The sequence below is a fragment of the Ailuropoda melanoleuca genome, chromosome 15 (genome assembly GCF_002007445.2).
Source record: "Ailuropoda melanoleuca isolate Jingjing chromosome 15, ASM200744v2, whole genome shotgun sequence".
NCBI lineage: Eukaryota > Metazoa > Chordata > Mammalia > Carnivora > Ursidae > Ailuropoda > Ailuropoda melanoleuca.
Genome location: NC_048232.1, coordinates 26,802,184 through 26,813,575, shown reverse-complemented (window position 1 = coordinate 26,813,575; position 11,392 = coordinate 26,802,184). Strand labels below are relative to the sequence as shown.

The following is an 11,392-nucleotide window of genomic DNA, read 5'->3' as shown; positions in this document are numbered from 1 at the left end:
GTGCACCCTCACACAGTTATTCACACCGTGAGAGCAGCAGGTAGAGACCACTTCTTCTAGTAAGACACTGTTTCCAAAGGATGCTTCTTCCATTACCTGGTTGCTCTTATTGGAATGTAAGCTGGGTATTACTCTTTTAATTTTTACTTATGGACAATTTCAAACACAAAAGTAGACAGCCGACCGTAACAGTCCCCAAGCCCCACACTCTCCTTCAACAATTATCCACATTCTGCCAGTCTTGTTGCATCTGTCCTCTACCTCCCTTCCTTCTCTTTTTCACAGGAGTAATCTAGAGCAAATCCAAGATAATGATACTATTTTCATGTTGCCATGATCACACCCAACAAAATTATAGATGATTCCTTTATATCAAGTAATAAATAGCCGATTGTAGAATGAGTATCCTTACCCATTGTCCTTTTTTTATCCACAAGAAAACTGAGGCTCAAAGCCAAAAGTGATTAGTTCAAGATCACATGGCTCTAAAGAAGGGCACTGCACCAGAACTGGGTTCCTCTGACCACAATCCCAGTGTGTTTTCCACCCCGGCTCCCGTGCCAGAGAAACAGAAGTGGGGAGCAGAAACAGAGCCTCACAGGCAAGATCCAGCTGCTATGTTTCTCAGAAGGTAAGATATTACAGCTGCAACCCTTTGTTCTTTGTGAGACTTGTTTAGATCTTTTCCCAGAATCAACCCAAATCGTGTATTGTAGACAGAACACATAACCCCTGCTGCTTAGCCTTCCGGTACGCTGGGGTGCTTGGAGGCTCACACCGCTTGTTAAGGAGGGAATGGCTCCGTGTGGTGTTCTTGGGATCTCAGGGACTCTCATCTCTTCCATAATAGTATGAGGTCCACTTCCTGTACCCCATCACTTCCTGAAGCTTGGTGAGTGCTGCCAGGAGAAAGGAAAAGAGTCTAGAAGAGAAGCGAAGGGAAAATCCATGTGCTATCAAACCTCTCCCTGGAGAAGAGGGGGAGTGTGGTGGCCAAGCTAGAGCCCTCCCAAGTAATCTTCAATTAATTATGAGATCCTGTCTCCTGGTCAGGGTCCCCCTGTTTTGTATAATCCCTTCCCCGTGTGCCTGCTCTGGTTCTTTTTGAACAAACAGCTGTTGGCATGCTTCTCCTCGATAACTGATGTTCATTAATACAGATAGCAAATGGACTGATAGCTACACCATGCTACACTGGAGAATAAGAAAGGATCCAGGAGAAGGACAAAAACGAAGAAGGCACAGGACGGAGTGGAGAGTGGGTCAGAGTAGCCTGTGACTGGAGAGTCCTCAGCTACGAAGTGTGTTTATTTTAGTCATCCTGAGTCATCAGCTTCACAGGCTTCCCAGCTGCAAGGCTGTGTCACTCTCCATGTTGACATGTGGCTGGGAGGCAGGAAACTTCAGAACAGAGGAAAGGTGGTTTTTAAATAACAACAACAGCAACAACAGAGCTATGCTAACTAGGTCATGAGGCCAAGAGTCTATCCTCAGCAGGTTCTGAGAATCAAAAGACATTTCAGAGCACAAAAATGTCTAACAGATTGTCAGCCAAAGGGAGTTAGTTTGGGAATGAGTAGCATGGTTTTCATTTTTTGCTAGGAAAAAGTCCAATTCGCTATTACAGATTTAACATTTAAAAGATTTAGTGTTCATGCTATTATGCTTTCTAACACACACACATACTTACACACATCTTTTGTAAGTATCATATATTGTATTAAAATATTATAAGCTGCTGGAAAGTTAGAGAAGCCATATGTTTCCTATTCCTCCCATTAAGTACAACTAAGAAGTCTGGACATAGCATAAAAAACACATTAAAGAAGAACCTGAAAGGTGGAAAGAAGGCAGACAGGCTGGAGACCTTGAGACCCAAAGAATAGTACAGCAGTAAGTTTTTAGGTTGTCTGCTGTTTCATATTTCCAAGACTTGGAGCTGAAGAATCTGGCAATGTGGAAATGACAACAGGCACAAACAAAAGTAAGCCACAACAGAGCTTGCTCTCTCCAGCCAAAGGACCGAGAAACGGGCAACCCCGTAAGACAGAAAACTCTTAGACAATAATTACTCCAATATAGCCAAACCCACAGAAAAGACTGTGATCCCACTTATACCTATGCCAGCAAAGTCTGACTGAGGAGCCTGGATTGTTCCTCCTCACCCCCCCACCCAATAATAATGTGGTGCCATGCCCACCCCCCCACCCCCCCACTGAGGAGATGTCAGAGGAGACTTAACAGAGTGTTAGCCCTGCGACTACTACTCAGGGGGAACGAAGCCATGACATCAATGGAGGCCACGTGGGGAGAAGAAATGAAAGATTCCTACACCTCCCAGTCAAGGAGGTATCAGTGGAGGCCTGGGGGGGAACCAGAACCCCTACACGCACCCAGTAGTAGTGAGAAGTACCTGCCGTCCACTGTCAACAGAGACCAAGTGGGGAACCTGGACTTCGGCTCCCAACTGGCCATAACAAGGCAGCATTCACCCCTTCTCTTGCCAGGGGCATGTCAGAAAAAGTCAGCAAACACAAAAGGGTTATATAAGGTTCATAACAAAATAGGCCCCAAATCCAGGTTTCGATAGAACATTACTTCTCATATCAAGAACTAGGAAGATTGCAAACTGAATGAGAAAAGACAATCAACAGATATCAGCACCAAGATAAATAAGAGATGTTCAAATTATCTAACAAAGATTTTTAAAGAAGTCATCATAAAAGTGTTTCGGTAAGTAATTGCAAACACACTTGAAGCAAATGAAAAAAAAATAGAAAGTCTAGCAAAGAAATAGAACATCTCAGCAAAGAAATCGAAGATAGAAAGAAAAGCCAAGAGGTGCCTCGGTTGCTCAAGTCGTTAAGCATCTGCCTTCAGCTCAGGGCATGACCCCAGAGTCCTGTGATGGAGCCCCGCATCGGGCTCCCTGCTCTGGTGGCAGCCAGCTTCTTCCTCTCCCATACCCCCTGCTTGTGTTCCCTCTCTCAAAGGCTGTCTCTCTCCCTGTCAAATGAATAAATAAAATCTTTTTTTAAAAAAAAAACCAAATGGAAAATTTAGTAGAAAATACAAGAACCAAAATTTTAAAAGTCAATGGATGGGCTTAAGAGCAGAATGGAAGGGAAAGAGAAGCATTTCAGTGAAAAGAGAGAATAGAAACTATGCAATCTGGGGTGCTTGGGTGGTACAGTCGGGTAAGCATTTGATTCTTGGTTTCAGCTCAGGTCATGATCTCAGGGTGATGAGATTGAGCCCTGCATCAGGCTCTATGCTCATCATGGAGCCTGCTTGAGATTCTTTCCTTCTCCCACTGCCCTTTCTGCTTATTCTCTCTCTCTCTAAAATAAACAAATCTTAAAAAAAAAAAAAAAAGAAAGAAAGAAACTATGCAATCTGAACAATAGAGAGAAAATAAGAAAAAATGAAGAAATAGTGACTGAAGTGTCCTGAATCTGGCATGGGTTATAGACTTAACGACTTAAGATGAGCAAATCCAAACAGGAGAAACCCAAGGAAATCTACAAGACACATCATATTTAAACTTATGAGAACTAAGGACAATGAGAAACTCTTGAAAACTGTGAGAAAGAAACAACACCTTACCTGCAGGGGAAAACTATTTTAATGACTGTGGATTTCTTACAAGAAACCATTGAGGCCAGAAGTAAATGGCACATTTTTCAAATGCTGGAAGAAAAAAATTGTCAACCTAGAATCTCAAATCTAGCAGAAGTATCCTTCAAGAATTAAGGATAAATCAATACATTTTCAGACAAAGGAAAATTAAGAGAATTAATTCATCATCAGTAGACCTATTCCTAAAAGAATAGCTACAGGAAGTCGTCTAACAGAAAGAAAATGATAAAAGCAAGACTCTTGGTACATGAGGAAAGAACAAAGAACATGGTAAGCAAAAATATGGGTAAATACAATTGACTTCTCCTCTTGAGTTTTCTAAATTCTGTGTTATGGCTGGCTGAAGCAAAAATTATAACATTGGCTGATGTGATTCTGACTGTACATACAGTGAATATTTAAAATAATTATAAACAGAGAGGATAATAGGCCTAAAGGGAAATAGGGCTTTTACATTTCACTAAACCTGGAAAAATGATGACATCAGTAGGCTGTAATAATTTATATCATATATATTTCATATAAATTTAGTATTTTAATATTTCATATATATTTATATATCATATATATGAATAATAAATGTTATTATATCATGTTATACATATATCAAAACCAATATGGAATTCTAAAAAACTTTCAAGTAACCAGTAGGAAGAAAGGAAAAAGAAAATAGAAAAACAGAGGAAACAAACAAAAAACAAAAGCTTAAATGGCAGATTTACTTTTTATGTATCAATAATTATATTAAATATCAATGGACTGAATATAACAATTAAAAGTACATTTAAAAAATTATCCAACTATATTTTATCTATAAGAAGCTCACTTAATAATATATAGTATAATATAAATATGGTGATATAGGCAAGTTTAAAGTAAAAGAATAAAAAAAGATATATCATGTAAACATCAATAAAGAGAAGGTAGGAGTGACCATATTAATATTAGATAAAGCAGACTTCAGAACAAAGAAAATTATACAATGATAAAAGGATCAATCCACAAGGAAGACATAGCAATCCTAAATGTGTATGCTAAAAGAAACAGGGCTACAAAATACGTGAGCAAAACTGATGGAACTGAAATAAGAATAGACAAATTTACAATTATAGTTGGAATCTTCAACACCCCTCTGTCAACAATGGATTGAACAACCAGACAGAAAAATCAGCAAGAGTAGAGAACTCAGCAGTGTCAACTGACAGGGTCTAATCAACAACTATAGAGTATTCCACTCAGCAACAGTATAATACACATTCTCTCAAGTGCCCAAGGAACATATACAAGGATAGACTATATCCTGGGTCACAAAACAAATTTAAGAGATTTGAAGTCATGTGGAGTGTCTTCCAAACACAATGAAACCGAGCAAGAAAGCAATAACAGAAAGATAACAGAAAAATCTCCAAACACTTAGGATCTAAACAATACATTTTAAAATATCGCATGGGTTAAAGAGAGGGTCTCGAGGGAAATAAAAAAAATACATCAAACTGAATAGAGATGAAAATAAAATATATCAAAATATGTATATGGTTAAAACAGTGCACCAAATGTTTACCTTAAAAATAGGAAATATCTCAAATTATAAATCTAAGCTTCAATGTTAAGAACCTTGAAAAAAAGAGGAGAGAAGACACAAATTAATAATATCAGGACTAAAACAGAGGTTATCACTCCAGACCCCTCAGAAATCAAAAGAATAAAAATAAGAGAAAACTATGAATAAGTCTACATACATAAAATTGACAATTTAGATTAAATGGGTCAATTTCCTAAAAAACACAAGCTATCACAATTTACCCAATATAAAATTGATGATTTGAAAAGCCCTATAGTGTTAAGGAAATTGAATTTTAAATAAAAACTTCTTAAAAAAAATACTGCCAGGCTTTGATAATTTCCCTTAAGAATTAGACCAAATGTTTAAAGAAGAATTAACACCAATTCTATGAAATCACTTTCAGAAAATAGAAAATAACATTCCTAATGCATTTTATGAAGCTAATATAATCCTGATACAAAACAAAAGACATTACAAGAAACCCACAGATAAATATTCCTCATGAATATAAATGCAAAAATCCTTAACACATATTAGCAAATAGAATTCTGCAATATATACAAAGAATTATTCAACATGACCAAGTGGGGTTTATTCCAGTGATGTAAAGCTGGTTCAATATTCAAAAATCAATCAGTGAGGGACGCCTGGGTAGCTCAGTCGTTAACCATCTGCCTTCGGCTCAGGTCATGATCCCAGGGTCCTGGGATCGAGCCCCACATCGGGCTCCCTGCTCAGCGGGAAGCCTGCTTCTTCCTCTCCCACTCCCCCCTGCTTGTGTTCCCTCTCTCGCTGTGTCTCTCTCTGCCAAATAAATAAAATCTTTTAAAAAAAAATCAATCAATGTAATGTACCATATGAACAGCGTGAAGAATAAAAATCACATGATTATATTAATTGATACAGGAAACATATTTGGCAAAATTCAACACCCATTCATGATAAAATGCTCAGAAAAATATAAATAGAGAACTTCCTGAACTTGATAGAACATCTGTAAAAAAAACCTACAGATGCCATTATATTAATGAGGAAAGACTGAATGTTTTCTCTCTAAGTTTGAGAACCAGGCAAGGATGTCCACTCTTATCACTTTTATTCAGTATATTTCTGGACATTCTAGTCAGTGCAATAAAACAAGAAAAGAAAGCATAAGTTATATAGTTCAAAAACAAAAACAAAACCCTGCCTCTATGTCAGATGACATGATTGTCTACACAGAAAAGACCAAAAATCTACACGAAAATGCCTAGAACTAATAAATTAGTTCAGCAAGATCGAAGGATACAAGATAAACATTAAAAAAAAATTGTTTCAATATACTAGCAATGAATTCATAAACACTCATATTAAAAACACAATATCATTTACAATTGCTCAAAAAAGCAAAATACTTAGGTATATATTTAAAGTTCATTTAAAATACATATGGGATATGCATGCTGAAAACTATAACTTGCTGATAAAGTAAATCAAAGATCTAATTAAATGGAGATACATCCTATATCGAGTTTGGCGACTCAACACAGTAAAAATGTTAATTCTGTTAGTTTTCTAACATGATTTTTTTTTGTAGCTATAGAAAAGATTATTCTAAAATTTATATGGAGAGGCAAAGAAAACAGATGAACTAAAATAATTTTGAAAAAAGAGAAGGTAGCAGAAGGAATCAATCTACTTGGTTTCAAGACTTACCATGTAGAAACAGAAAGACGAGGACTGTGTGATATTGGCAGAGAGAAAAACACGTGGATCAATGTTAGAGTACCCAGAAGTAGGCTCATACAAATACAATTTTTTTTTACAAAAGTGCAAAAGCAATTTAGTGGGGGGGGGAAACTGGCCTTCTCAATAAATGGTGTTGAGCAGTTGGGCATCCAAAAGCAACAGGTTGAACTTCCACCTAAGTCTTACATCTTACACAAAAGTCAACTCCAAAAGGATAATGGGCCTAAGGGTAAAACATACAACTACAATTTTTTCAAACCATGGGAACTTAAAATAAGTTTCTAAACCTTTTTCAAAACATGGGAGAAATCTTTGGGACTTAGGGCTAGGCAAAGTTTTCTTAGACTTAACCACCCAAAGCTTGATCCACAGAAGGAAAAATCGATATATTGGACTTCCTCAAAATTAAAACCTTCTGCTCTTTGAGACAGCCTGTCATGAGGATGAAAATACAAGCTATGGACTTAGAGAAAATATTTGCAAACCAAATATCCAACAAAGGTCTAGTAAAATTAACAGCATAAAACAAACAATCCATCTAGAAAATAAGCAAAATATATGAAAAGACATTTCACTGGAGTGTAAATACAGACGGAAAATCAGCACATAAAAAGATGTCCCACGGCATTAGCCATCAGAGAAATGCGATGAGACTACAGTGAGATCTCACTATACATCTACCAAAAAGGTAAAAATAAAAAATAGTGACACCACCAAATGTTGGTGAGGATGTGAAAAACTGGATCACAAATATATTCCTGATGGGAATGTAAAATGGTATAGCTACTCTGGAAAACAGTTTCATAGTTTTTGTTTTAGTTTTAAACTAAACATGTAACTACCATTTATCTAGCTATTATACTCCTGGACATTTATTCTGGAGAAATCAAACTTAAGTCTACGCACAAAAACCTGTACACAAATGGTTATCGCAGCTTTACTACTAATAGCCAAAACCCAGAAACTGTCCAGCAGTCCTTCAACAGATGAAGGTTAAACAAACTGGTACAGCCACACTGTGGAATCCTGCTCAGCACTGAAAAGAAAGGAATTGTTGATACATGCTATAACCTCGATGAATTTCCAGAGAGTTACATTGTGTGGGGAAAAAAGCCAATCAGAATGGGTTACATGCTTGGGGCGCCTGGGGGGCTCAGTCAATTGAGCATCCAACTCTTGATTTGGGCTCTGGTCATGATCTCGGGGTTGTGAGATTGAGCCCCGGAGTCTGGATCCACTCTGGGCGTGGAGCCTGCTTAGGATTCTCCCTGTCTTCCTCTGCCCCTCCCCCCACCACCACTTGTGCATGCATGCTCTCTCTAAAAAAAGGGGGGGTGCTACATGCTTTATGATTCCATGTATGTAGCATTCCTGAATGAGCAAAATGTACAGATGAAGAACAGATTAGTGAGTGCTTGAGATTAATGAAGGGGTGGGAATGTGAGAGCAGTGGGTGTGGCTATAAGAGGAAAGACATGAAGTTTTCAGGCAGTGATGGAAATGTTTTGTATCTTGATTGTATCAGTGTCTATATCCCAATTATGATATTGTACCATAGTTTTGCAAGATGTTATCATTGGAGGAAACTGGTAAAAAGTATAGGGGATATCTCTATTATTTCTTACAATTGTGTGTGACTCTAAAATTATCTCAAAATAACAAGTTTAATTAAAAAATATATATATGATGAAGGAGGGGGAAAATTCTATGGGATGCTTTATTCAAGCGGTTTTTTTAAAAGCCCAAAATAAGATGTATGGACACCATATGTGTCATCGATTAAGCATTCTGGTAGAATTAAAAATAATGCCTAATAATCAAGTGGTTTTCAATCTTGGCTGCAATATTAGAATCACTTGGGGTGGGGATGGTGGGTAAAAAATACTGACTCCAAGGGCTTTCTCTTCCTTCCTCAACCAGAGTACTAATTTATTTAGTCTGCCTGGGATCAGTATCAGTATCAGGATCTGTTAAATAATTTTAAAGTCAAATTTCAAAAACACACAGAGGTAGAGAGAAACTATAATGAACTTTTTTGTACCTATCATTCAGGTTCAATAATTATTAATATTTCCCCCAATCCTGTTATACCTATTGTCCTCTCCATCTTCTTTGGTTGCTGTTAGAGTATTTTAAAGCAAATTCCAGGCATAATTTTGACTCTAATTCTTCAGTATGTATCTCTAATGGTAAGGGCAATGCTTGTGTGTATGCGTGTGTTTGTGTTTGTGTATACACACATAATTCTGTTATCATACCTAATAAAATTAACAATAATTCCTTCTTAATATTATCTAATAACTAACCTCATGTTCAAATGTCCCTGACTGGCTCAAACTTGTCTTTCTATAATTGGATTGATTGATTGATTGATCAATTGGAATCACGATCCAAACAAAATTCACATATTATATTTGGATGAGAGCTCTCTTAGGACTCTAACTTTATAACAATCCCTCCTATTATTTTTCCCATTCATTTGTGGAAGAAATCAGGTCATCTGTAGAATTTTCCATCTTCTGCCCTATTGTTTTTCATTGCTTATTACTTCCATGTGGGTATTTAACTCGTTCCTCAGCAGCAACATTTTATTAGCTCCTCAAGTGTCTGACATTGATCACCTTTAATAATAACTGCACCCAAGCTTATAAAACTCAGGCTCACCCTTTGGCTGCAAGTCGTTGAGCATGACCTGTTTCTTCCACTTGCCTTAGTTGTGTGACTCTGGCGATTCAGTACCTGTCAGAGGGAAGGCACGTATGCAGGGTAATTATGCACAGCTTTGGAGAGGCTCCTGGTTTGTGTTTCCCTTGAAGTTGTTGTTCAGTTGGTCTTATTGCTTAGTCAAAAATAACTTAATTTTTCTCTTCTTACCCAAAGCTCAGAATATTTTATTTTTGAAGGGAAACCTTTAAGATGAATGTGTGTGTGTTTGTGTGTGTGTGTGTGTGTGTGTGTAAGAGGACAAAATTTAGGGGAGAATAAATAAAAGTCAGCAGGAAAAGCAGCCAGGAGTCCAGCTAGATTCTGCCCAGAGAAGGCCCCTGCTCATTCTCTTTGCAACTCCAGCTTCGCCAACTCTGATTTTCTGGCACCTACTTCTGTTTCTGTAGACCCCTCCCTGCCCACCCCCTCTTCCTCACCATCCCTAGTCCGATCTGTTTCAACTTGTCAGCCCATGTGTCTTCCTTTCTTCATGACTACTCATCCCGACCCCCACTGGTCTTTACTTGTTCCAGTTCTCTTCTAATTATCTCTACAGTTCCAAAGAAAATGGGGGTGTCATATGTTTTTCATCCTTCTGATGTTATGCTTAAAATTACATTTTCTGGGGGAAAAACTTGAACTGATTGGACAAGGGAACATGATGTTTGAAATTTGGTTCCCCCTTACCCCCTCAATTTTGGTTGTTTGGCGATGATACCTCCTTCTAGCAAATGTTGTTGGTGCGTTTCTAGATTCCTCAGAATATTATTGGGGCACCTGGGTGGCTCAGTCATTAAGCGTCTGCCTTTGGCTCAGGGCGTGATCCCAGCGTTCTGGGATCGAGCACCACATCAGGCTCCTTCGCTGGAAGCCTGCTTCTTCCTCTCCCACTCCCACTGCTTGTGTTCCCTCTCTCACTGGCTGTCTCTATCTCTGTCAAATAAATAAATTAAATTTAAAAAAAAAGAATATTATAAATATATATTCATATACATATCAGCATATGTGTGTGTGTGTATATATATATACACACACATTATAGAGTAGAACTCATAGAGTGGTCTGGAGATGGAAGAAATAATTTCAAGTAAGAAAATATGCAAAGCTCTTCCAATTTATTTATTTATTCCAATTTGTTCCAGATCTTTAGGAAATTATCTGAACCAAGTCAAAACCCCTAAAATTAGATATTGAGTATTCCTAAAGACTAATGAGGCTGGTAAAACAAGGAAAGTTTCAATATTTTACCTTTTATTATAAGATAGCAGGTAAAGAAACCCCTGAAAATTTTAGAAATTATAGGCCTATCAAAATATCTTTGTATGGAAAAATAGCTAACAAAAGAAGATAAATTCTGGGGAATATGGCTCTGGGTTTTAAAGGCATTTTATTAAATAAGATGGCTTATATTTAATACATTTTATCAGTCATATGCTGTATATTTTTCTGAGGGTCAGTCTTATTCACAGAGATGACTAAGCTTGGGTCTTGGCCCCATTATATATGGCACACCAGGTAACAAGGTGGGCAATTATGGTCTCAGGGGACTATAGCAACTATGGACATGGGAACAAGTTCAGAGAGAACAAGGAAATCTTCCCTCAAGAGGAAGTGGTGGTGGTATGAGAGCAGCTCTCCTAGCTCTCTGACTTCCATAGTCATGACCTTTCCCAAGAGCTGGCCTCTGGTTTTGGCTCTAGGTCTGAAGGGCTAGTCACTCAACATCTATGGACCTTATTTCTGAAATGAAAATAA

At 37.6% G+C, this 11,392-nt stretch overlaps 1 long non-coding RNA gene across 1 annotated transcript in view; it reads left to right on the top strand.

The window, feature by feature from the left end:
* The first annotated feature begins 529 nt into the window (after positions 1-529).
* Positions 530-11,392, top strand: part of LOC117796274 — a 34,815-nt gene continuing 23,952 nt past the window's right edge. Inside the window, exon 1 of the long non-coding RNA XR_004620649.1 lies at positions 530-631. This is a non-coding gene — a long non-coding RNA (uncharacterized LOC117796274). The remainder of the gene's footprint in view (positions 632-11,392) is intronic.